Below are 23,601 nucleotides of genomic sequence, written 5' to 3'. Positions count from 1 at the left end.
CTATACAGTATTCAAATACATACATGTGTTGCACAACATACACATACAACCACACCAGGCCACATATACAGTACATTCACCTTGCTGGTGTCAGACATCACTGTCATGCTTGCTCCTCATGTGTGTGAGGTACACAGATGGCATGTGGGACATGGAGTACTGCTAAGTTAGCCATGTCTGAGCATAGTTGCCACGCATCAGCAATATGGTTGCAGTAGTGCAAAGGTGTCATCTGTATACCCTTCAGTGACATGCATCACACATTCCACAGTAGGATTTAGTGCATATACACCTCAGTGATGTGGGTCACATTTCACATTAGATACGTATTGTATCTGAAAACAGTCATGGCTATGAACTGTGTCTGTAACTCACACTGTATAGCAATAGTGAAGCCACATGATGCTCTGCAATGGCTATGCACATCAGCTTAATGTGCAGTATGTCACTGTATATCTGTAGGGTGTAGGGTGGACTGACAACATTACGTCAGCTGAAGGTCCGTGTTAGTATAACACATCCCTGCATTGGGACACCATTACCTCACTGTATATTTGTATACATTGTGTTAAACATGTATGCATGTCATTCATCACATCAGCAGAAGACATGTCATACTACATGTGATTGGCAAGGACATATGCCACACATCAGGCTGGTGAACTGTTAACCAGTGCTGGTCTGTGGCACCATTGCAAAGTAGGGACAGCCATGCCAAACAGGTGTGTACAGCCACATGCACATTGTCTGTAGACTTGGCTCAGGGGTAAGCAGAATAATGTTGAAAAGACATGCACTGCTTTGGGGGAGATATGCAAGCTAGGGCTCTGGCAAACATAGTAGTCACTTAACATACCCTTCTGCTCATGTCCTCCTCACACATAGGGGCAGTGGCCAACACAAAGCATCTGTGGCAGATGTACAAAGGTCAGCGATGGTCTGTTAACATGTGGGGTATGTTGCACAAAACATGGAAGTGCGGTGCAACGGTGCATAGTGCATGCATTGTGTTGCAGGTTTGGGGCATATCTTACTAACACAAATGGTGCAACACATGGTTGTATGCTAACTACTACTATAATTGTGTAAGGTGCATGCCTTCTACTATAACACATGCATGCTGTTGTGTGCTACTCAGGGATGTATGATAACTACCATTATAAATGTCTAAGCTGAATGCCTTCTGCAATATCACATGCATGTTGCATGCCGTTGGGTGTCATAGCATGTGTCTGTGTGTGTGTGTGTGTGTGTGTGTGTGTGTGTGTGTGTGTGTGTGTGTGTGTGTGTGTGTGTGTGTGTACTGTGCTGTATAACTTGTAATGTACAGTTCTTGTCTGCCCCTCACAGGTGTTGATGTAGGTGCGTTGCCCTCCTGCGGTCCACCTGATGTTAGTGTCCCCACAGACTCTAGCAGTGATGATGAAAGTATGACTGAGGCACAGGCAGGGTTGTCAGGGGCTGAAACTGTGCCATTGGTTGCCATTCCACCTGCATCCCCCTCATCCCTGCACACAGATCTCATGCCTACACATACCCCATCACCAGTGGCCATAGAGGAAGGACAGTTGGCGGGTGGTAGCATGGAACAGGAAAGTGTGGAGACTATGGAAGGTGTGCCTGCACACCATGATCACAGCCAACTGACTGGTGATGTCCCACATAGGCATGTGCCCCGTGCTGCTCGTAGGGAGGACCTCTGGCTAACATGCCCCTGCTAGACATAGTACATCAGCTGGTGTCACCAGATGCATGTTTCAGGCTGTAATGGAGGCACAGGCATGTGCCGAATAGCACAACAGAGAAGGTCTGTGGCTTCAGAGGGTTGCTGTCCATTCTTTAACTGACAACATCCAGGCAATTGCAAATGCTCACCATCATCTTGCAGATGTTTTGGATAGACGATTGGGTGACATGGTGGGAGTCCTTGACCGTGGCATGTCAATCCTCGAGCATGGAATGTTTGTGCTGGAACATCTGGTGGGAGTGAGCCATCGGACACATAGATGTAGGCCAGCTACATCACCTGTTGAAGGTCTACGTGAACATGTTACTTCACATGCCCGCTCCCATAGTGGCAGTAGCAGCAGCAGTGCAGCTGGTGCTGTGCTGTTCACACCAGGACACAGCAGGCCACGTACTTGTGGTCCTGGATGGTCCCAACAGTAACACGATTCCAGTGGACATGTGTCATCAGACAGTACCCAATCTGGACCTCTGCCTGGTAGTGCCCATGCAACCCCTGGCAGGCGCAGGTCACGTGGCCATGCCTGGACACTGTGACCTGTGAAACCTGCCCTGTACAGTCTGCAGCTGTCAATAATACCCCTGTGTAGGCCAGCCACATGCCAGACCTGTGTGCATACATACACGCACACACCAGAAACAAATGTAGGGCACCTCAACACACACAAGCATAACATCCTCACGTGCCCAATGAGATCAAAGGCCCTAACCCATGCACATGATGTCATCCAATGGTGCAGACTAGGCCTCTGGCAAACATTATCACCCTGTCCATATGATGATGCCTGTGCCACATCCCTGTCATTCACACCATCGGTGCAGGGACATGCTCCTATGGTCTGATGCATAGGGTGAACATACTAAGAAGACGATTGTAGATTACCATTGTTGAGTGGTGTTGACAGGCAGTAGACATACCATGTACTAAAGTTTTAGAATGCATTTTGTACTTTCGACAGTATGTATCATGTGTAACAACAGTAACTGCATGTTGATTTTGATGTTCTGCCTTCCTCTTTCAGGTGTAATTGCATGTGCTGGGGTATGTCAATATTTGTGGTTAGTGTCCCATATGTAAATGTAGACTGCGCACTGGTCTGTATGACAATGCCTGCATGCACTTTGTATCTTCCACATCACAGTTATAATCTCCCAAGTTTCAAACGTTTACTGATCTAATGATCTAAGAGCATGATAGCTATGTAGTAAGCTACTGTGGCCAGAGCCGTCACATCCATAGTGGGTTACATCACAGGTATAATTACCTGGAGCGGGGAGGAGGTAAAAGAGTGGTTTAGCAGATGACAAGGGTAAAGGCCAGTGAAAAAGGTGGCTTAAAAATGTGGCTTCTCATTGGGAAGCAGTAATACGCAGTCTCATGATAGGATGCATACATACGGATTCACAGACACAGTAACTCACCCACACACTCAGGGATTCACAGACACAGTAAGACACACTCTGACACACACACACACACACACACACACACACACACACACACACACACACACACACACACACACACACACACACAGTTGCCAGTGTTGGGATGAGAACCCCTACCTATGTGCAAATCATCATTATAGTGCTATGCAATTACAAGACGCACCACAGAGATTATGCATGTACAGGTAGTCTGAATGAACTATGATCGAGGACATCAACAGGGATACTAGATTGCGGTGAGTGTATGTGGGGAGGGGGGGTTCATCAGTAGGCTATGTAACAACAAGCTTCACCCCAGGGCATACATGTTTACAGGAGGTTAGAATGCCCTTCTTAGATTGATGAAATCAACAGGTGTACTAGATTGCATTGAGTGGATAGGGGGAGGGGGTCTTATCATTTCACTATGGTAAAATACAGCCTCATTCCAGGGACCGGACAGCCATACATACACACACACACACACACACACACACACACACACACACACACACACACACACACACACACACACACACACACTGTGGCATTCACAAAGAAATACAACTATGTCACACACATACAGGCACTTGACACTTGTGTGATTCAAACACCTGCCTATGTCTTGCTTTCTACACTACACTCTGTACAGATGTCTACAACAGTGTATAGGAGAATGAAAAACATGTGGGATGTATTCCCCACCATACGTGGCATATATGGACGCACACATCCACACATGCCAGTACTGTGAATCAAACACCTGCCTATCTCATGATAGGTATTACAAAGCGACAACACTATTGCACGTGCTACAAAGCATACTGACTCTTTCATTTGCCAACTGTGCTGATATATGCACAATATATGCTCAGGGGAGGTGTTACTGTTCCAGGTGTCAAGAGATTTGCCTTCAGTGTCACCCTTACTGCATTCTATGTTGTGTGTCCTCCCCTTCATTTAACAAAGCCATAGGTTAGCAGTTACACAGATTATTGTAGGAATGGTTGTAACACAGCTGTGAGCTGTCCACAGTAATCATTCATCTGCAAAGTAGCCCCACCACTTAGTAGTTATGTCCAAGCATCTGTCCATACCTAAGGTACAGCTTATTGTACTTTGAGCATATCACCATATACAGTTGCCATTGTTGAGGCTGCATTGCAACTGCATGATGTACTAAGACAGCAGTCACCTTCAAACATCAGACACTGCACATGCATGGAATCTAAACACACATCAATACATGTACACATATGCAGTCTCCATCAGTAAGTGGATTAGCAGGTCAAGAGGATATATTCCACACCTTCCCCACACCATGTATGAAACCTAGCTGAGCATTACACCATAATGGATGTTGTATTCATGTACTGGTAGGACACACAACCACCTTCACTGAGCAGCCAAGTGTACATTTATGCCAACAGCACATCAGCAAGACACACACACAGCAATATTCCATGTCATGACCCTACAAACTGTTAGTTGACCATTTCACTGTGAAGCCAGGGCACTGTAATGCTTAACAGTGAGCAAATCATATTTGACACACACACACATCATATTTGCCACACACATCTCATGATTACTTGAAGAGTGCCAGCAATGTGCTCTGTTTGAGCTAGACATTACACTTATTCAAGCATATGCAAGGTCTGTGGCTTGTAAACATCTCACCCCAGCACGTTCTGGCTATTGTGGTAATAAGGTTAATGTCCAGACAGCTCACAGCATGCATGGCTTGCAATTGTTGACATGGGGTATATGTAGGAGCTGTGGGCACACATGGCTGTACATGTCATGGACATATCACCTGTAACTTCTCAGGAACATACAGAGCATAGCTGTATTCCCCTGAGTCTGTCAATACAGGCTATGTGTGTAGGTCCTATGATCCTGTTATTTGGGTATGTTTGTAGGCATTGCATGAGGTGGACATGTTTAATGACATACATGCCACATGGGTTGTTGTATGATATGATAGGTGTCATGGGTGAGCAGTTGAGAGGGAATATTACCTCTGTCAACATAGATATCAAACCATATGTACTGTTAGCATTCAGCAGCCATGGACCTATCTTCCATGTGCATGTGTGTAATGAATGTAGCCACCTGTATGTACAAAGGACAACAACAGCAATGGTATTCTCATTTATGTTGTATGAGTGTGGGATGTACATATCCAGGGCAGGTACATCTAGGTCATATCCAACCATGAGGGTGTTGTTTACTGGTGTACAGCAGCAGTCAACTGTGTTAATGCTGACAACATCCGTGGGACCATGGTATGTGTACAACTGACCCGGTTGCAAACAGTTGTATTATTGCATTGCATAACACATTATGCAACTGTGTCAGTACATGAGCACTTTGCACAGTTGATGTAGGGCTAGGTACAGTCCACCAGTCGAATATTATTTGGTGTTCTACTATGCTATTTCATACCACATGTATGGATGTGTGTTGGTAGTCTGAGGACATGGTGGTGGATGCATATGAGGACACGACATAGACTGCAGCTTTTGCCACTGTCACCTGTACCTGACACATCTGTGATGAATTATGTTTGAGTAGTGGTCTTTATCTGTGAGTAGCCTTTATGAATATGTGGAGACCACCACCTGGAGTGGTCCATACCAGTGTCATGGCCCACATGTCTGGATCTGAGTTATATGGTGGTAGTGCTATTGTGCATTACAGAGCCTTCAGCCAGGTGTTCCTCACTGCATAGATGTCAGTATTCTCCATTGTAGGGTCTACATTGAGCAAATAGATTATGAAAGCCACACATCTAGCACTGGTTAGCATAAGCATCCAATGCAATTGTCTTGTAGGTGTCAGGGTATTACCTCTGTGTTTAGCACTTGTGCCTTGGAATGCCACTATATGGGTAAATGCGACCTAGGTATTATCCACACTCCCATAAATCATGGATGCATGTGCTCTGTGGCAAAGGCATGTCTTCTTTCAGTCATGACATCCAGGAATGACAGACACTGGACAAAATCATAATTACAGCAGGACATTGGCTCGTTGTTTTGGTCAAGCAGTTGCCACTCGTACCAAGACATCATTGCGAGTGGCAGTAATGTGCTTGGTATCAAATTCTGCATCTAAGGTGACAGACAGCAGCAGACTTTGTGTAGATGACCAATGCCAGATATGCTTAGTGGAGTGGTCCTGCTAATAATGTCAGCTACTAACACAGCCTGGATAGGTCATCTTGACACCTGCACCTCAGTACCATTAGACAATGGGGCTCACATATTATGCTTGCACATGCCACATTTCCAAGTATAATGCAGTAGTTAGCATCCACCTGTGTGTCCCAGTTAACCTATTGTCTGTCACTTCCACACATGCATGATTGTGTATACTTTACATATATATGGCAGTACTTCATGTACATGTATGCATGTGTATCACACAGCACAGACACAGATATATCATTTACGGGCCAAATACAGGTATCTGGTAGTAAACCCCCCCTCTCACCCCCTAAATGGCCCATCTCAATACCGAAAGATTGCCAAATTCCAGTAATAACGGCCACACAGGTACAAAACGCACTCTCTAAAGCCAAGAATACAGCATCCATGGGACCAGATGACATCCTGGGCTGTGTACTACATGAACTACAATATGAACTGGCACCTCACCTAAGTGTCATGTTTAATCATAGCCTCACCTCAGGTTTCGTGCCCACTGAGTGGCGCAGAGCTACAGTTATCCCAATCCACAAGGGGATCCTTGGATCCCGGAAACTACCGTCCCATCAGTCTGACAAGCCTTATCTGCAAGGCCATGGAGTATTATCATGGAACTTATAAACAAAGACATTGGCAACCTTCAAACACTGGACCCCACCCAGTTTGGGTTTGTGAAGGGCCGATCTTGTCTCCTGAACCTGATTGACTTCTTTGAATCAGTCTCCAGAGCCATGGACAAGGGTAAGGTGGTCCACACAGCCTATCTAGACCTTGCCAAGGCCTTTGACACCATCCCCACTCTGGAATCATAGATAAACTTACTAAGTTGGGCATTAATCCCTATGTCACCCAATGGGTTGCTAAATGGCTTACTGATAGAACCCACACTGTAAAAGTAGTCCAGCTCCAGACAAGTGACAAGTGGAGTACCTCAGGGTTCAGTCCTGGGGCCGCTCTTGTTTGGCATCTACTTCTCTGAAGTACAGGTCAACACTAAGGGACTCTGGCTAACAAAGTTTGCAGATGACTGCAAACTGGGGAGCCATTATTGAATTCCCAAATGATGTGGATACTCTACAAAAGGGCCTTACAGAAACAGCTTGGTGTCAGAGCCATGGGCTCAAGCTCAATGCCAAGAAATGTATTGTTATCCCCTTTGGGAAAAAACATGTATCCATGAATTACCATATAGGTGGCAGTACACTAAACACAGAAAGTGTGATAAGAGACTTAGGGACACAGGTGGACAGTGGTCTCACCTTCGATAACCACATTGCCACAACAGTCAGGAAATCCTTCTATGTGGCACACCTCATCACGAAGGGCTTTTCATCCAGAAAGAAGGAGGTCATTGTTCCACTGTACTCATCCCTCATTAGACCCATTATAGAATACAATGCCCCATTTGGTATGTACCTCTCAAGACATCTGCAGCAACTGGAAAGGCCTCAGAAATACCTCACTAAAAGAATCACAGGCCTAAAGCAGATGCCCTACACTGACCGCCTTAAAAAACTCCAGCTATACTCTGTCGTATATCGTCTACTCAGAGGCGATCTCTGCTTAACATACAAGGCCATGTCAAACCCAGAGCTGTTGGACATGCTACACTTAAGGAAATCCAATCCCTCAGAGCTACGGCCAGGGATCTAAACCTTGTCATCACAATAAACAAAACATGCTGGAGGGATAGGTTCCTGACCCAGAGACTCCCCAGACTCTGGAATAGATTGCCCATACATGTCACGCAGAGTGCCTCTTTGGACCTCTTCAAGAGGAACCTTGACAATTGGATGGGAGAAAGGAAATTCACCCCAGGGATCACGTCAGTCACCCTGCTAGACAGGGGTCCAGGAAAGTAAATAATGTGGGAAGAAATAGCCAGGGAATTGTTATGGCTAGGCTTGTATAGGCCCTAGGGCTGATAGCCTAGTACCAACCCATGAACCTATGAACCTATGAACCTATGATGTGCATATATACTGCCAGTTAAGATGTACATAGCTGTAAACCTGTGTGTTTACAATAGGCATCCATTACAACATGTTCTGTACATCTAAGTGTATGAGTATGCACACTGTGGCCTTCTGTGATTAGAATCGGAGTGCATCCCAAACAGCCCTGTGTTACTAAGTGTATGAGCGTACCCACTGCCACCTTGTGTAATTTGAGTCAGTGCATCCAAACAAGCCCTTTGTTACTGGGTATGAGCATGCCCAGTATAACCTTGTGTAGTTGTAGTCATAGTGCATCCCAAACGGCCCTGTGCTACTAAGTGTATGAGCATGCCCACTGTGACCTTGTGTAATTGGATTCAATGCATCCAAGCATGACCACTGTAACCCTGTATAGTGATAGTAGTTGTCCATTCCACAGATGGACATACTCCAGTTCAGGGCTGGTTGAGCTACAACTATACCTCTCAGGCCTACCTATGTCTTACCTGCAGATAATGTGTCTTGTTTGTGCAAAGGTTCTGGGCCCCACTTTGGTTTGTTGTTTTTGTGTTTGTTGTGTTTCAACAAAGGGGATTTGATGTTGAAATTGTAAACCTTTTGGGTTGGCCTTAAAGGGAAAAACTTGATTTGGGGGTTCTGATCCACCCCTTTTTTGGGTTTTTGGGGGTTTTTTTTGTGTGTTTTGGGGGCAGCAAATCGAGTGTATTGTTGTTTTTTGCCTTCCCCCGCATGCATTTTACCATTTCAAGGAAAAAATTTTTGGGGATCCCGCATTTTTTTCCCCCCCCCTGTAAACATCCTGTGTGTCCCGTAGAAGCGAACAGGTAAATATTTGTATGGGTTCTTGGGAATAAATGCTACCACTAGTTTTTTAATGGCAAAATTCCCTAAGAGTGTTTGTTGTTTTACTCCCAACCACTCACATTTTATTCTTTTGCATCCCCCCAAAACTTTATTTTAAAAAAAATTCTTTGGAATGAAAAAATAATGTTAAAACAAATGTTGGGTTGTAATTTTCCCTTTACTTTCGTGCAAGAGTGCCCCGGGGGGGATGTATCCCCCCATTAAAATAAATGGGGGTTTTTTTGTTTTTTTTACATACCAAAAATCCCCCCTTTTTTGATTGTTTAAAGTTAAAAAAGATTGCCCTTTTTTTTTGGGACCTAATTCCGGAAATTCTTGTCACAAGGGGTTTTCATGTTTTTATGGATATTAATAAATTTATTATAAAATAAAATTTTTTGGGGGGTTGGGGGTTGGGGGTTTTTTTTTGGTGTACATTCCATAAGGCAAGTTTTGATTTTTTTATAATTTAATAAATTTTTTTTAAGGAAGTTTCAAGGGGACGACAAAAAAAGACTGTCCCCCTTTTTTTTCAGTACTTGAAATCTTTTAAAAAATTTTATTAAAAACCTAAAACATGTATAAAACCCCGTATTATGGGGTCCAGTCTGGGTTTAATTTTCCGTGTTAAAAGCAATTTTGTAGTTTTAACGAATGCACTTTTTGGTTTTTTGTGTTTTTTTGAATAACGGGGAAACGGGAAAATGTAAATTTCGTAACTTTAAATGCCCCTTTTTGGGATTGTGTGTCCCAAACCAGACTCACCCCGGGGTTTTTGTTTCTATCTGCCTGAAGAAATTTTTGAAACAATTTTTTTTCAATCCCAGCTTGCCAAGTGTGTGTCCCCTGGGTTATTTACCCACCTAGAAAAAATTGGGGTCCTAACCCGTAATTTTGTGTGTTTTTAATTTTTTATGTTAAACAGTTTGGAGGGGTTCAAACTGCTTTCCAAGGGTTTTATTGCCTAAAAAACAATAAGGAAAGCCCCCAATTAAATCACTTTGGACTGTGTACCCCCAAAAAATCCCCCTGAGATGATAACCGTTTTTAAGTGTGTTTTTTTTATTTAAAATTTTTTGTTTTAAAAACCCCCAAAGTTGCTACTCCTTGGGGAAAAAATGCTTTTGGTAACCCTCCCTTCAATTCAAAACCCGGGAATCTGATGTCCCCCCCTAAAATCCCCTTTGGGGGGAAAAAATCTTGGTATGTCAAACTTTTATGTGGGTGTGTTTGTGTGGTAGGGTTTACAACTTGGCATTTTTTCAATTTTGAAAATTTTCCCCCCCATCCCCTTTTCCCTTTGGGTTGTAGCCCAAAATAATCTCTGGGTAAAGTTTCTTTTTAAAAACTTAGGAGAGTTATTAATTTTTTATGTTTAACCCCCAAAATGTGGTGGTGTGGTTTTTTCCACTGCTTTTGGAGCAATGATTTTCTATTTGCAATTTTAATGTCCACTTTTTTTCGATTCATTCGGAAAAACCCTTTGGGGGGGGTTTCCCTAATCTCAAAAGGGTGTAAAAATAAGCTTTTATAAAAAATTTTGGTACATTCCCAAACAATGGTTTAATCCCCTTTTGGGGTCTATGTTAACCCCTGGCATGTTGAGGATTTTTTCCCAAGGTGGCCTTTAAGTACAATGCACCTGGGGAATTTGTTTTAATCCCCGGACTTGGGCAAGTCCCCCCCAAATTTCAAAAGGCCTGGTAACAAATCCTTATTCCCCGAAAGGCTGAAACCCCGGATACACAAACACATTTCCAGTCCCCCTATGTTCTATTAGCAATTTTGCAAAAAGGCAGGGTTGGGAAACTGTGTTAAGGGGGTGGCACCTGTCCCCGCAAAGGAAATTTAAAATGCCTTTTTTGTTCCCCCCGGCATTTCAAAAAAGGGCATCAAAACAAAAGGCATCAATGCCACACAACCCATGGACAGGTGCCCCGACAAAATAATCTGTTTGCATTGCAGGGGGAACCCTGAAAATCCGCCATCCAGGGGATTGGCAGATAAACAGCTTGTACACAACTTGCCAGCAAAACCCTACACAACATGCATGACATTATGGGGACTCCCCCTGTCCATGGATTCCCAAAAAACACTGCTTGAAAGACGGAAAAATTTAAACCCAAAAAGGCATTTAAAATACCCTCTTTAATTCAATTTCCCCCAACCCCCCAGCCTTTGCCCTATATCCAGGATTTTCCCCCTTGACCCATCGCCCGAACCATAAAAAAAAAGCAATGACCATATGTATACTACCTTTTTTTTGTGTTTAAACATCAACTAACCCTTGGGAATGAATCAATTCCCCCCTTCCCCTAAACCTCAATTCTTTTAAACCCATTCTGTAGTTCAAATAATATTAAATTTTTTTCCTCCAAATTCCAATTTCTATTTAATTTTTTGTTACAATGCATTTTTCTTTCACCATTTTTCCACCAAAGATGTTACTTTCCGTTGCAAATTATCACCAAATAATTTTTTAAAACCCCAAAATTTTCCCTTTTACACATGGGGCTCATCCTTTTATTGAATGGACTTCATTTTTTACCCTTACTGGAGGGGTTGACAAAACTTGGGTTTTTTCTGCCCCCTGGTACCCCGTTGTTCCCCCAAAAAATTCTCTGGTGGTGTGGGGAATTTAACTGCACCAACCTTTGGGTTTTAAATGGGCGACAGGGGGCCCCGCCCATTTCATCCTCCTTATAGCTGAAGCTTGGGGAATTCCCCGCCTTCATGGGCCAATAAAAATTAGGGAAAATCATGTTTGTTTCCCCTAATGGTGATGGCCTGGATCGTTGGGAAACCTTGCAGTGAAAAATTGGGAAACCTAAAACTCAATGGTAGTAAAATAATTTAACTGACCAGCATGTAAATGTTATCTTTTCGATTGCCAATTTCAAATTTTGGGGGGAACTATTGTTTTAAACTGCAAGACACCGGTAGGGAAAAATCTGTGGGCAGTGGGGGTTAGGGGGAATTTTTTTTTTCTCAAGAAAAAATTGTAATTAAAGCAAGTTGAGGGGCTCCCGGGGGGGTAAGTTTTTCCCCCCTTTTTTTAAATCCAAAACTGGTATGGTCACTGTTGAATTCCCTGCATCAAAATCCATTTCAAGTATCCAATTTTTTTTAAAGCCCTTTGGACCCAAAATTTATTGAAATGTGTGGTTTTGTCCTCAAATTTCCATTGTGATCTTTGATTTTTTCTAAACATGTAGGAGGACCAACTGCCTGATCTAATGAAGACAGTATAGGTTTGGCTACATTAGTCCTTAACTTTACAACTTGATGTTCCAACTTTTTCAATTTGTTGTTTTTGTAACCCCTAGCCAAAAATAACTTCCTCAAAATCACAAGTTCCTCATTAAAAACCGTGTCCTTAGATGTTAGTCTACTCAATCTAATCATCTGACCCTTAATGACATTGTTTTTCATGTGATTTGGATGGAGGCTGTCCTTGTGCAAATATTGATTTGCAAAACAAGCCTTCCTGTATATCCTACTCTCAATTTGGCCATTGATGGAATTTATCTTAAGGTTGAGGTCCAAATAATTGATGTCCTTACCATAGCCACTATGTTTGAAAAACAAAAAAATAGTGGTGTCATTCAAATCTTTTGTCATATCTAGAAATTCACTCTTTTCGCCTGCCCAAACAAAGAACAAATCATCTATGTATCTCAAATATAGTTTGACCTTGTCAAAATTGGGGTGACTTTTTAAATAAGTCTGCTCCCAATTCGCCATTACTATATTTGCGAAGGCTGGTGCCACTCTGGCCCCCATTACCACCCCAGATGTTTGCTTGTAATACGTCTTGTTGAAGGAAAATAAATTGTTGTCAAGAACTATTTCCATCAAGGAACATATTGTGTTCACTTGAACAGCCTTGATGTTTGTTTTTTGTGTCAAATAATCCCTCATGTATTCTATTCCTTCTTCTTGACTAATTGACGTATACAAACTTCGTACATCCAGAGTGGAAAAATTGACTTCTTCCCAGGCCAGATCGAGTTTTCCTAAAATTTCTAACAAGTGCCATGAATCTCTTAAAAAGAACTCAGCCTTTTGTGCTATGGGATTTAACAAACTATCCAACCAAATGGAAATGTTTTCAGTTTTATAATGCTTGGCCGATATAATGGGTCTAAAAGTTATGTTTGTAGTACTAGCTTGTAACTTGGGTATGCCAAAAAACTTTGCCATCCTTGGATTGTCAATTGACAAGTAATCATAGTCAGACCTTTCCAATTCTTCCTGACAAAACATATCAAACAGTAAAGTGTCTATTCTTCTAAAACTGATTTGTATCAGTTCTAATGTGACCTTTCGATAACTGTTTGTATCATTTAACATCTCTAATATGGCTTCCTCATAGTCACAAGTGTTCATAACTATGATCTTACCCCCTTTGTCGGCCTTCATTACTCTAACTTCTGATGTTTGTGCAAGTTTTTTTAATGCATTGGTCTCGGCTTCAGTCAAGTTACTTTCCACATTTACTTTCATATTTTTAAATTCCGTTTCACATATATGTTGAAAAACATGCAGTGTATTAACCAATGGAGGATTACAAGTACTTGGTCTACTAGGTACATTTTTATCTTGTCTGTTTCCTTGGTTAATATCCTTTAAAATATACTTCAGATTTAACTTTCGTAGGAATAACCTGAAATCTACAAGTAATCTACCCAACTCCACTTTGTTGGAGGGAATAAATGTAAAACCTTTGGTTAAAATGTTATACATATCTTCAGACAAATTTAAATCACTGACATTTACAACATTCAGTGTAAATTCTTTGTCCATATTTTGAGGCGTTACCACTTCCTTTTGTTTTTCTGTTTCCCCCCTCTTTTCTGTGTGGAATTGTACCACCTGGTAGTCCTTCTCCATTGTGGTTTGTGTTGGTGAAAAGGGGTATCTTCTTGTGCATTACCCTGGTTCACCACTTCTGCAAAACTAGAATTTGTAATGGTCGCTTCGACTTTATCAGTCTTTGAAGCAACAGTTCCTTTGGTTTTGTTTATATTAGACTGTACATTGATAGTCTGTACTAGATGTGAAATTGGTTCACCTTCAATTTCTTCCGATTCCACATGCCTAGCCAAGGGTAGTTGTTCCCCATTCTCTCCAATTTTAGAGTTCAAATCTGTTTCAGCATTCTCCATACTTATATAAGCTACGTTGTTGTTATAAGCTCTAATGTCCCTTCTAAGCTTATTTTGCTTTCTATTAATTATAGTGGCTTGATGCTTGTCCGCTTTAGCCTCAATGCCACTATAAAGAGACAATAAATGCTTGTAACTGCTAGCATTTTTGATAAAATCATCCATTTCCTTTATTTTTTGTCTCAGGTATACAACCTCTTTCTCGTAATGCTTTACCAACAGTTTCATCATAGACACGCCCGTGTCATTATATAGTTTAATTAGTGCCTTACATAAAGGACCCCCCGGTATGACACAGTTAGGGAATTTGGCCGTTCTTAAGCCCTGCGGAACAATTTCCCTTTGTATACATTCAGTAAAATACTGAATCTCTAGACACAATGTTACATGTTTGAACACCATTTTCTCTAATTCGAAAATGGACTTTTTACAAACATTAAAGTCATCGTTGTACTCACTTCTTTTGTTGTATGTTCCATTGTCAACGATATTGCTAAACGGATTGATGTTTTCCTTGCAAACATAACCCCAAATGTTAGTTTCGGCTGTAACGTTCCCATCCTCATCTTCCGTACCCTGTCGCACAGTACCGACGTCATCAGATGGTCTTTCTGCTATGCGTGCTCGTTCCGAATTTAATTTTGGAATGTGTTCAGCCATACCAGTCTTTACAGTAGCTACAGTTGTTCTCTTTAGATGGCTTTCCACTATCCTCGTGATAGTTTCAATTAAATTTGTGTCATCCTCACCGGACTGTAGTTGTCTAACTGCTGGTTCGCCTTCCGGTGTTAAATATGTAGATAAGTCCAATAAAACGTCTTGAGAGGTCACCTCAGTGGACATACTTCCACTATACAATGTCCAAACTTTAAACCACGTACAAACTTCGGACTAAGCCGAAAAAACAAACTTGAAAACTTGAAAGGACAATGAAAGTAGAATAATCCACAATAGAGGCAATAAAAACTAGCGCTTTCTTTCACTTTATTTTCCGTGAACTTCTTCAGAAACAAAGACAACAAGCCCCCTCATGCTTGTGTCTTTTATAAAATACATACAGGAAATGATGTCATCAATTGACTTTTTCTATCAGCAGTAAAAACTATTTGTAACAATAAATAAATGCAGTTGATGCCATAAATGTTATTATCTTCTTAACTATACATTATGTTTAGTGTATTTTTTCTTTTTATCTGCTTGTTTGAAAACATCGGATGTAAGCTATCTTCAAACCTGACAAATAAAGTTACAAAATGAAAGAAATACTAACTTTTTTGTCACTCATTTTACATAAAACTGTCATACTTTCTTAAAAACATTACAAAACCATTCTGTAATCCACAATATATAAAAAATCAATGTAGAACAATTGTTAAATCCATATCTAATTCCATATACTTCTATAATGAAAATCTAAATATTAACATGCAAAATGCGAAATTCATTGTCAAACAACTCCACTCATATCATTGCGAAACGCCACATGCAAAACGCAATGTTTACATTTGTCAAAAACAGTTCTTGTACCAATATAATTCACCTAAATTTTTAAAAAACTATCCTTTTTAAATTATTCCTTAAACGTGTGTGTTCCTTGTCACTACATTTGTTGTCTCTATCCTTGGTATGGAAATAGTGCCAGACTACCCTCCAATAGACTGTCTACTTGATGTGATTCGACTATTCTACCCAGTGTTGCTTTTGACTAACCTTGGTATCCAAACCCAGGTTTGATATAGCCAAAACACCCCTGCTCATGGATGTCTAGTTGTCCTCTTACCAAAATATATTTCTCCGTTCACCAACTTTCTTTAGATCTTAAAACCACAATGTCCAGACAGTACGTGACTGTCCCATGACGAACTCCATATGCCTAAAAAATATTTGGCCTTGAGAGACTTTGGTCAATGTACTGGCCTGTAATACATCTGATGCCTATTTATATAGTAAGAAGCATTTCATGTTTATGGATTCATTTAAACCTGGTGAATGGTCCGCTCCTAGTATCAGTTGCCACAATGTCTCCCTTTGTTCTAGTGTATTATTGACATCACCTTTGAAAACACCCTTCTCAACCTGGTCTAGTACGAAAAATTCAAATTTCTTAAATTCTTCGCACACCAGTGCATGTCTTGCTAGTGAGTTGTTTTTATCTTTGTTCTTGATGGCCAATGTATGTTCGTAGATTCTACGTTTCAAAACCCTAATGGTTTTGCCAACGTAGAAACTATCGCATGAACAACAAGAAGCTAAATAGACAACATGATCACTGTGGCAGTTGAAATAACCGTGAGCCCAAAAAGTTCTTTTCATATGCTTCAAAGTCACAAATGAAGTGTTGCTAATGAATCTACATTGTCTACAGTCTTTGCACGAAAAACTTCCTTTCTTGGAACTAATCCCCCTAGTTGGTTTTTCAGTCCTCCTGTTTGTGACCTCCAAAACTTGTTTGATGTTTGTGACCATCTTGTATGTAAACTTTGGTCTAATCCCTAATGTTTCTGTAAGATCCCTATTTCCTAAGATAATATTCCAATTCTTTTCTATGATGCTCTTGATGCACCAAATTTCATTTGAAATGGGTAGTGGAAATGCTGTACTTTCATTGTCCTTTCAAGTTTTCAAATTTGTTTTTTCGGCTTAGTCCAAAGTTTGTACATATGTTCCCAACCACAGTCACACCCAGTATACCTCCCATTGGCATACTGACTGATGTCAGACACGTTCACATGCCCTAGCCCATAGAACCTCAGGATAACTCCTGGGGTGCATGTAATACCTGTGCATTACTGTAGTGTGGCAAACTAAGTAGTTAGGAAGTGTATTTGTGAGCCTGCCAAAGTGTGCCAGTGTGTCTGAGTCCCTTAGAGGGTGTGGTTATGTTGACAATGACATCTGTTCTTGTGGACAGCCATGTGTGCTACACCTAATGTATGTCTACTATATCTCTGTTGCAGATGTCACTCACCAGCACACATATATGTTCTTACAGCACACCAATATGTCAGCTATGTAGCACATGGAGTAACTGCATGCACTTGTATTAGTAATGGTTAGTCAGTCAGGGGGTTGAACCCCTGTACTGGTAGGTGTGTGACAAATGATGCTTAGGTTTTAGTCTCCCAGTCCTTCTCTGATGTACTTTGCCTCTGTCTGTCCCTCACACACATTCTCTGGTGGATGTGGAGATGTACACCTGCACAGCAGCAGCTTGTGATTTGTAAGTGATGGTCATGATCAGGTAATGGCCTCTGCACCTATTGCAGTCCTCCTCTAGCTGATTGCATGGGGAGCAGCTGTGGTGACATTCCCATAGCCAATTGCATGGAAACACAGTACAATATCTAGGAACATCATGTTGGTATTTGCCCATCACAGTCGCTGTGAGTGGAACCTGGATCTGTTGTTGGTAAACAGCATTGCAGATGAAATCTGGATATTCCGCAAATGACATACACAGTGGGAAATAGCCTGAAGAGGGAAAGGTGATGTGCCAGACATGACTGCAGCATGTAAGTGTAGCTATGCTTCATTCAGACTACTGCCAATTTAACAAGTTGTGTGTGGTAATGGCTAGTCTGCATGTTTTAATAGCTGACAAGACAGTGCTCTGTTTGTGAGGAAACCCCCATCTGTAGGGTCATCTGTGGACTGGTCAGTGTGTGGATCCATTTGTTTCTTGTGTTACTCACAGAACACACATCTGTGAACTGTAGAAGCATAGTGTGAGGATTGCGGTCAGTACATGGTGACAGTGATGAGAGTTACTGCCATCGCATCCCTGATTGGACATACGTCACATGAAACAGTGGTATGACAGTCACTGTCTGAGGATATCACAGTGACATGCCAATAGTGGGCCACTGTTCATAGCTGCAGTCACAAGTCATCTATGCTTTGGACAGATGTCATGCAGTATATATGCATGTGTTGTACTCCCTCTGCAAATGTATGACATCTGTTGTCTTGGGTTGATGACTCCATTGTACACACGACACTACCGGTCCCTCTATGGTTACCCCATTTAACTTTTCAATGATGATGATGTTGCACACAGCACCTGGCAAGAGTACTGTTCTCACATAATGATTGGACAGGACCTGTTTTGTTACTGTAAATGAAATGCTCAAAGTAATATATTTAATGTTTGTGTGTATTAATGACACATGTCTGTCTGAGGGAGTCTTGATATTACATAGGACAACACCACTACATAATACAGGAGCTGCTGGTGTTTCCCTTTTCATTCTTTTTTACTGCTTTGTTGTCACATGGTATGTTCTTGATATATCTATATATATCTATATCTATGTACGTATATATATATAGATATATATATATATATATATATATATATATATATATATATATATATATGTGGACATAAACACACACACATACAGCTACATAAAGGAATACTTTTCCTATACTGTTGAATGACTGTGCTGGATGTTATGTTTGTGATAACATCCAATAGCTGCATATCTGCCATGGCTTAGTGTAAATCACATTGGCTGTGATGTGCAGGGTCTTGGTTTCAAGACTTGCAGAGGCTGTTTATTTTGTTGCTGGGCAGAACAAGGGCAGTTGGATACGGAGTGATTAAGGCACTTTTAAGCAGCTGTGAACAGGTGTGCAGGTGTGTGCAGGTTTGCATGATGGCAAGCAGTGGTTACTTTTGGTTACAGTTCCTTACACTCAGTTACCTTCTTGATTGCTTAACCTGTGTAGGCAGTGCTTACCCCCGTGCAAACAGGTTGTAACCTGCTCACTGCTGCTTAAAAGTTCTTACTGCCCCTTACCCCTGTGCTAATTTCTTTAAAAGAAAAGAAAAGAAAAAAGAGGTGATAGGAAAGTGGTGAAAAAGGGGCACAAAGAGGGAAAGACAGTAGGCAAGGTAGCTAGGGATGTGCAGGAAGGGTGTAGGGAAGTTCCATAGCTGTCCATTTCTTCTACAGCAATGGCTGTGCATATGCAATATATTTGGTGGTACATTTGGACACTCACAACCCTGAGAGACGGGTGAGGACAACAATAGTATGTTGTGATGCCAATTAGAAACATTTACCATGTATCCAGTGGACATGTGTGCGAAATAGACAGCTATGTATGGGGTGTGCTTTTTTTGCAGGAACAGATTCCCCTTATTTTCTTTTACTTTTAGGTGAGAGTGGAATGTTGGGGAAGGAAAGTAGGTATGATCAGGGAGGATAGGTTGGGTAGGATGACAGTCAAGACAAACAAGACGCGTATGGGGCGGTATATGACACATGTGGGGGGGCATCTTGGATGGGAAGGGGAGTTTGGAAGTTGCAAGCCCATGAGCCCACAAATGGATTCAGTGGGACTGTGGTCCCCACCCATGGACAGTCACCACTGCACCTTCACAACACAGAAGGTGGCTGTGCTGGGGGCTGTGCAGGAGGGTCAAGCTCACCCTCTTGTTGCACCACTTGACCCTCAAGCTGGCATAGGTGGTCTTGAATCTCCCTGCTGAGCTCCCTACACACCACGGCCAGGACCGTACAAGAGGTGACAGGTTCCTCTCCGCTCCTGCTCCAAGGGGGGGCTGCTCCCCATCCCCTGCAGTGGTTCCACCCAAAGGTGGTGCAGGGCCAATGGATGAGGAGGTACCAGGTTGGACCCCAGATGTGCTGGTGCCTGGTGCCATGGCCAGCTGTGGTGGGAAAGGTGAGTCCACTGGGACCAGCCTTCCCATACGAGCTATGTTGTAGAATGTTTAAGGCAGATATGGGTTAGTAATAGTCAACAGCATTCACAATTAGTTATAACAGCATGCATAGGTATTCCCATTACCCAGGGCACCAGATATAAAATAGTTGCAGAACAGGCAGAACACATGCATATATGGGTAAACAGTGGCCATTACAACAACATGCAGGTTTCATTGATGGCAACAGGACACGAATATGGGAGTATTTTAACATGGCACATGTATAGAAAGAGATGTGAATATTTATAAACCAATAGGACATATGTCGCAACAAAGGTTAGGAGTGTAGACATACCAAATGAGTTGTGTAAATTGGTTATTTTTGCACATATGGTAGGGGTGAGAGAGAGTTCAATTAACAACTAATAAATCCTTGTAGTTTACACAACATTCGTAGTTACTGCAGTGGTCTGTCCCTTACATGTATTATTACATTACCCAATGGAGTTATATTGTACAATGGCATGTTTGTAGATTAGTATGTATGGGACCTGTGTCTTACGTACAGGCTTGACAAGATACAGGTGTAATGCAACATGTTTTGAGACTGCTGACTGCTGTCATGCACTTTGGGTGAGATGCTGGGATGACAGGTATGTTTGCATGCACATTCTCTAACTATGTACAAATCTGACTATCAGTTATATGTCATTTACAGCCGCCTACATTTCCTGGATCATCACACTAATTTGTCAGGGGAACAGGGCAAAAGGCAGGTGATCTGGGCCATTTATCAGGACATACTGGGCAGATTGGAACAGTTGAGGAGTATGAATATTCATACCATTTTCTATTTGAACATTCTAGCATAATCTGTACAGTTGTTAAGTGTATATATGCATACAGCTTTCTCTCTGAACATTCTAACAAACTGTGTGCAGTTGTGTGGAATGATTATGCATACAACTCACTGGCGCTCCTGGGATCCAAAGCCCTGCTGTGTGTGACAAAAGCATTACAGTTAAGATCACTGTACACTATGCTATCAGGCAATTGTTGTGAGGCTTTGTAATGTATTTAGTCTAATATGACTGATCTGTTTGCACTTCCAACATTGTTATACAGCACTTCCTACACATTTTATCTGCATTCCACAGTGTGGGTAACACTGCTTACTGCAACAGTACTATTTAATAACTGCAACAGTACAACAACATATGACTGCAGAGTAAACATAAGCAATGCAGGGGTTACACCTTTATTCGCAGCATATTACGCAAATCTGTATACTGGTACAACACTTTCCGAGGCTCTTACATTTATTTGTTATGACAGTACATGCAGGCTATTTACTAACCTGCCTTGCGACGCATCCTTTGCAGCCTAGCATCATAGGCTTGCTGGTTCACAGCATGCTCATCTGCAGCTGTCAGAGAAGTACAATGATATTTAATCATACCTATCCATAGTATACACAAGCTAGGCAATTATTAACTATGTAGTGGAAGGAGTACTTACTCAGTTCTGGGGCATTCTGCATCTGCCTTGTTTCCTGGATCCACTGTTCCAGGACATCCCCCCTCCACTGCTTCAGGTCTGCATGGTGGTGCCTGACCCGCTCACCAGTCCGGGGGATACTTGTGGCACTAGTGAGGTTATGGGTGAGACTGTTCCAGGCCTTCATTTTGTACTGTGAGACCTGGTACTGGCCCTGCAGTAGTCTCCTGTCATGGTGGTTTACCAGGAGCCATACCATGAATTTGGACTCTTGGATGCCCCAGTGCTACACTGTAAAGAGAGTGCCTTCTCCCACTCCAGCCATTCTGCCTGCAGGGGGATGCTACAACCAGTTATGAGCCATATTCCGGCCTCTTCGGTTTAAGTAGGGCCAGATTCCCACACTTTTCCATAATTGGATGGTTTCAAAAATGCTAAGCTATGTCTTATTCATTACAGGTTATATATGCATCTGGTATCCATCATTCATGGGTACATACACTGTATGGGGTCCTGGGGATTTCATAACTTTTTTACAGTGACACCACAACTCTATGTTTACTGCAGTACTCCAATTCACATATATATGGTATGTGACAGGTTATAGAACATTACACTGTACATAGATTCAGTTCACATGTTTGATTTGATTTCCCTGTGGTGAGGATTATAGGTTCATAGGTTCATACTAGGCTATCTGCCCGAGGGCATTTACAAGCCTAGCCCATCGTTTTGTGGCTTACGCCACCCCTTTTTAGTATGGGGAATACCCTATCCATTTTTTTGCTGTGCCTCTGTCGAAAGCAGAAAGTATATCTGAGGGGAATTCCTATATCTGCTATCTCTCCCATCAAGATTTCTTGATTTCTCTTGAAGGCCAGGTGTCAGTCTCTTTAGTTTGCTGATACCTCCTTTATATGTATTGCTGTCATGGCATAGTGGTTAACTACTATGACTGTGATGTACGGAGTCCTGAGTTTTAGCCTTGCAGAGGTATATCTCCATGTCGCTATGGGTAGATATGCACACACATTCCTCTACATATGTACATCTACATCTGGTTATTCCGTTCTCTGCCATGTAGATTAGACTTTGCTGCAGTGGGACTCATAGCGGGTGTGGCTGCTTGTTGGGTGACGCCTCTGCCCAATGAACACTTTTGCCCACACCCCATGGGGCTGTCCGTATAGGCCCACATCAACCAGCAGCAGCTGCACACCTAGACACATAACTAGCTACCCATAGTTGCCCTACCCACATCTCCTCTACTGCACCCATCTTTACTCTGGGTGCAGGTCGGATCTGAACACACCATTACACGCTGCCCACTCTCCACTTCACGGGACCCATGTCGTACGTTGTCTCTACCCATTGGTCATCAAGCTTTCCCACCCTTGTATACTGGGTATGTACACACCCCAACCAGAATGGTCATCGTATTGGATTCCTTTGGTTATATGTCAATTTTTGGGGCGTCCCATAAGGGACGATTCTGTCTGTTCCAAGATTAGATTTCACAGGTGCACTCTGCCCCCCCCCCCCCAGTTGTATCCTGCCTGTGGTCTGGGGAGCAGTGGACTATTTACATTGTTTGTGGGTTTGTGTGTATGTTTCCTCTGTCCGGCCGGAGGGGCGGGAGGTCATGCTACGTGTTACATGTTTCTTGCTTGGGCCCCTCACTTCCATTGGCATAGCCTGTGAACATATGTCATTCTTGTGGGCTGTTTCCTATCATAGCTGTATATCTGTGTATATCTATGCACACACACACACACACACACACACACACACACACACACATATATATATATAGATATATATATATATATATATATATATATATATATATATATATATATATATACATATATATATATATATATATATATATATATATATATATATATATATATATATATATATATATATATATATATATATATATATATATATATATATATATATATATATATATATATATATATATATATATATCTGCAACCATTTGCAAGCGGTTTATGCCTGGTGAAAGCACTTAGCTATTTGGTTTTGTGTTTTATTAAAATAGTGAAGAC

Source organism: Protopterus annectens, chromosome 4.part0, assembly GCF_019279795.1.
Source record: "Protopterus annectens isolate FY-2018-M chromosome 4.part0, PAN1.0, whole genome shotgun sequence".
NCBI classification, from domain to species: domain Eukaryota; kingdom Metazoa; phylum Chordata; order Ceratodontiformes; family Protopteridae; genus Protopterus; species Protopterus annectens.
The sequence above is the reverse complement of the archived record's forward strand: the minus strand, read 5'-3'. Positions refer to the sequence as shown.